This window comes from Drosophila takahashii, chromosome 2L (genome assembly GCF_030179915.1).
Source record: "Drosophila takahashii strain IR98-3 E-12201 chromosome 2L, DtakHiC1v2, whole genome shotgun sequence".
In the NCBI taxonomy this organism is placed as follows: Eukaryota; Metazoa; Arthropoda; class Insecta; order Diptera; family Drosophilidae; genus Drosophila; species Drosophila takahashii.
This window is the reverse complement of record NC_091678.1, coordinates 18,784,193-18,789,238: the sequence shown is the minus strand read 5'-3', so window position 1 is coordinate 18,789,238 and position 5,046 is coordinate 18,784,193. Positions and strand designations below refer to the sequence as shown.

Genomic DNA, 5,046 nt, shown 5'->3' with positions numbered 1-5,046 from the left:
GAAGGAAGCGTTTCCGACCCCATAAAGTATATATATTCTTGATCAGGGTCACTAGCCGAGTCGATCTAGCCATGTCCGTCTGTCCGTCTGTCCGTCTGTCCGTCTGTCCGTCTGTCCGTCTGTCCGTCTGTCTGTCTGTCCGTCTGTATGAACGCTGAGATCTCAGAAACTACAAAAGCTAGAAGGTTGAGATTTCCCACACATATTCTTTGGCTTCCTACGCAGCGCAAGTTTATTTTAGCCGAGCGCCACGCCCCCTCTAACGCCCACAATCGCCCACTAACGATTTTAAAATGGGTCCTGCGCCCACATCTTTAAAGATTTCCGAGAAGTATAAATGCAACTTTGTTGTGTATATTTATACCTATCGAAATGTAGAAGACATTTTTCAAATCGGACCATTCATTAAAAAGTTATACGCTTTATAAATTGTCAACATATATCTATCTCCCTCGCACTCCCTTTAGCTGAGTTACGATTATTAGTCGGGACACCAACCCGACACAGCGTTCGCACTCCCTTTAGCTGACTGACGGGTATTAGATAGTCGGGACACCAACCCGACTATAGCGTTCTCTCTTGTTTAAACTCGTGTGAGCTATACAAATCACGTAAAAAGTCCGTGGCAATGGTAATTCTTGACCTTGAGAATGCATACAATTGCGTCAATTTGAATTTCCTCAAAAGAATTATGGTTTCGGAAAACATTCCTCCAATTTTTATCGATTGGATACATAACTTTTTTAAAATCAGAATACTAACTCTAGGTAAATACACTAAAACAGTAACAGGAGGTATTCCGCAGGGCAGTTGTTTGTCGCCTGTTCTCTTTAATTTGTACACGAAACGCTTACATCAAATACAAGACAGGAATACTGAGGTTTTTCAATTCGCAGACGATTTTATCATCTTATCCAGTAAGAGATTTTTTCAAGATATGGAGGATAACTTACAGTCTAAAATCAATGACTTCGAACTGCTATGCAGTGATATCAATATGTCCTTCAACTCAGGTAAAACCGTTTCACTAGTTATGTGCAACGGAAATAGTAGAACTCTTAACATTCAAGCAACTAGTGGAGTTATTAGGCAAGTGAGGAATACAAAGTTACTCGGTAGGATAATCTCGTCCAACGGTTCCCAGATTGAACAAGTTAAAAAAATCAAAGGTGATAATAATAATGCGATGCAAATTTTAAACTTAGCAACCACAATTAAGTCAGGTTTAAGACCAAAAGTTGCGACTAACATTTTTAAGACCTTTATTAGGTCAAAGAATGAGTACGCACTCACCTCATATGGTAATCTTACAAAGTCTTCCAGTAAACAGTTGTTCATTACACAGGCAAAATCTCTCAGAAGATGTGTTGGAGTAAATCAGTGGTGGCCAGCAGAGGCAGCGCGCAGGGCCCACGGCATAGGCAATTTCTCTGCCGCTGCTCTGCCAGCGCGCTGCAGCCTTTCGGCGCACATGTACACTGTCAAGCTGAAAAACGTCACGCACACAGGCAAATTCGTGCATGCTCGCACTCACACAAAAGCAATGCATTCTTTTATTGTATGTGTGCTGCTTCTGCTGGCCACCACTGGAGTAAATCCTTTTACCCCAAAATTTATGGTTTTTGCTTTAGCTGGTGTTATCCCGCCTTGTTATAGAGCTAAAATCTTGACTGCTAAGGAACTCATTAAGCTTAAAACAATCGATGTTAACAGATTTAATACAATTATTAATTCTAATATTAAAACCAGCTATAAGGTAGTCTATGATTCACTCAAACTTATCATTGACAGAATACAAATTGCAGATCATTATACGTATTTTAAGAATATTGTTATCCAACTAAATTTTTCGTCTAACAACAAAAAGGATATTGCAAAAGAGGAGGCCAAAGGTAGATACAGTGAATTGATCAGTTATTTCAGGCAGAATGATTACAATATCATATCCACGGATGCCTCTGTCACAAGCTCGTGCACAGGACTCGGCATAGCCGCTATCTGTGATAGGAGTAATGAAATGTACAAAATAGAGAATAGAATGAGCTCGGTTCAGGCTGAACTCTTAGCAATTAAACAAGGTTGTATCTTAGCTATTAAATCTAACTGGAGGAAGGTGGCCATACTTACAGATAGTAAGGGCGCGCTTATGGTACTACGTAACAAAAACTGTGATAATAACACAGTATCTGATATTCATAATCTTCTTAGTATTTCGTGTATATCCTCATGCTACCTGCAGTGGATACCTGGTCATATGTCTCTAGACTTAAACGAAAAGGCTGATTTTTTAGCTAAACAGGCCGTTTATGATGGCACTGATATTGATTACAAACTTAGTATAGGTGAAGCTAAAAGATTGCTAAATCAAGAGATTTGGAAAGAATGGGGATCTGAGTACGAAAGATTAGCAAGGGAGGATGGAGGCATCTTTGCGAAGACTTATCCTACATTATCAATTATTCCGTGGCACATAAGACTTAAATGGAAAGCAAAAGACATTAAATTGATTAATAGATTAATGACTGAGTCTACATATGACAATTGTTTTCTGTTTCGTATTAAGGCAATTGACAGCAATCTTTGTACCTTATGTAATCTGATCGACGATGCTAATCACCAAATTTTTAACTGCCAAAGACATATCTTGATCAGAAGAAAATATAAAATCTTTAATCGTTTCTTTAATATTTCAGATCTCATTTTATCAAAAGAGCAGCTTTTTTATAGAGAAGTTGCAAAATTTATTAATGAAGCACAAATCAACTTGTAGGTAATTTTTATTTAACGTTAATTATATAATTAACGAAAGGTAATTCGTGGATTTGCCACCGGCCAACCCCGCTGTTCGGGAAGCATCCATGCGATACTATCCCGATATATCGTATCTGGTCATATGCACACGTCGTGCGACCATCACTATCAGCAAGCATTGCTGAAAACAAAGCCAAAAAAAAAAAATAATTGTCAAATGCGTTGCCGCTAAGTAATCTATTAATTATTTTAATACTGTTTGGTTTTAGCTTGGAGCCTTGGTTGGTGAACCATGGTTTGTTTAGTGTTGTAGGGAAGAGTTCGCAGTAACCCCGCTGTTTTTCCGCAGCAAAGTTGGCGTAGTCCTTCTCCCAGTCGTCCTGTATTAGCCGGTGAATTTCGGCAGTGGCATCTTTTATACTCCATCCTAGTGCTGTGAAAGTTCCTTGGGAGGGGGCATTCTTGGCGGCCTGGTCCACGATTTCATTTTGCGGAATTCCGGTGTGACTGGGTATGTGGTGAATTTCTACTAGACTCAGTTTCTCATTATTGGCAATTTTCTTTTGAATATTGTAGGTTAAAAAGTTGTTATGACTGGCCTTTTGTATTGCTATCGCGCTATTCCTGCTGTCGGTTAGGATGGCTACTCGAGGTATGCCCACCGAGATGACATGGTTGACCGCTTTGTCTATCGCTAGCAGTTCGGCTGACAGAGAGGACAGAATCTTGTTTGTGTAACAACTTTCTAAATGTTTGGAACTGTCTATTAAAAAGGCTGCGCTTGAATGATTTTGAGTAACGGATCCGTCTGTGAAGACAATCTCAAAGCCCCTGCTTCTAAGGTCTACCATTTTTTCCTTAAATATTTGCATAATGCTTGTTAGGTCTATATCACTTTTAGTTTTGGCTGTTCCCTTAAAGAAGTCTAAATCTACCCTTATTTTGCTAGTGCGGATTGGCTCCGGATCACAGATTTTGACCTGGTCTATTATGGTTTATAGTCCTTGTACGACTTTGCGTAGCTGGTGTTCAGATCGCTATTGGAGAGTAGGATTTCTTTGGCAGGTAACTCGTGTGCAAATACCTTGATCAGCTCTTTAGCTGTTTGAAATCGAATCCTATACTCCGGTGGAAGCTCAGCCGCCATGTGGTATATGATGGGGACTGGAGTGCATTTAATGAGACCTAGTACACGCCTAAGGTTAAGGTTGGTATGCGTTTTAATTTTGTCTGTGGCTGTTTTGGACAATTTGCTAAATGACGAGCATGCATACTCCAGCTTACTTCTCACAAACGCTTTATGTAAGAGAAGACCTTTACTAGGGTTAATTCCAAAGGTGCAACCACTGAGCAACTTTAAGAAGGCACATGTTTTGTTTGCTGAAGAGACCGCGCGCTCGATATGGGCGCAGGGTGAGTTATTTGCGGCTACGATTCTTCCTAAATATTTAATCTGTTCTACGTCCCTAATTGGTGTGCCATTGTGCAGAACTTCAAGCGGTTGCCTACGCAAATTAAAGTGAATTACCTTGGATTTGGTAGGGTTGAAGGATAGATTTAAGTCACTGCATTCAATTTCAAATTCTGAGATCTTTTCTAACAGTTTATCTCTGGCTCCTGCGAAGGTGGGATCAAAGCATACCAGAAAGAAATCATCCGCATACTGGAACAGCTCACAGTTTTGGTCGTTCAGGGAGTGCAGTTCAGCCGTGTACAGGTTGAAAAGAGTTGGGCTAAGGCAACTACCCTGAGAGACCCCCCTGTTGAGCTCCAGACGACATCCGCCCTTCACCAAAATTCGCTTTCGAAGAAAGTCAGTTACCCAAGTGATTTGATGGAGGTTGAAGCCGAGACTTGTGAGTCTGTTTTCCAGGATGCCTATATCCACGCAGTCAAAAGCCTTTTGGAGGTCAAGGCACGCTGCTACCACCTGAAAGCCCTCAGCCTTTAGAGATTGTATTTTGTTTATAAGGTCATTTATGCATAGTGTTGTGGACCTGTATTTTCGAAAAGCATAAGATCTATCAGGTAGCAGCCTGTTTGCCGAAATGTGTTGGTCAAATTTAAGTTTTATGAGCCCCTCTAATACCTTGAATAGGACGCTTAATAAACATATAGGTCTGTAATTGGCTAATTTGGTTGCGTCTGAGTTTTTCTTTGGGATTGGCACTACTTTTATTTCTCTCCAGCATTCTGGGATTTGGCCGGAAAGCCATATAGAATTTAAGAGATTGAACAATTCCGTTTTCTTTGCCTGAGATAGTGCTTGTATCATTCGATATGAAATTTTATCCA

General features: G+C 40.2%; 1 long non-coding RNA gene across 1 annotated transcript; it reads left to right on the top strand.

Annotated features, from left to right (window-relative positions):
• The first annotated feature begins 2,818 nt into the window (after positions 1 to 2,818).
• Positions 2,819 to 3,635, top strand: LOC138911900 (uncharacterized). The gene is made up of 3 exons (XR_011417532.1): positions 2,819 to 3,046; positions 3,101 to 3,262; positions 3,328 to 3,635. It is a non-coding gene; the product is annotated as an uncharacterized lncRNA (long non-coding RNA).
• The last annotated feature ends 1,411 nt before the right edge of the window (positions 3,636 to 5,046 follow it).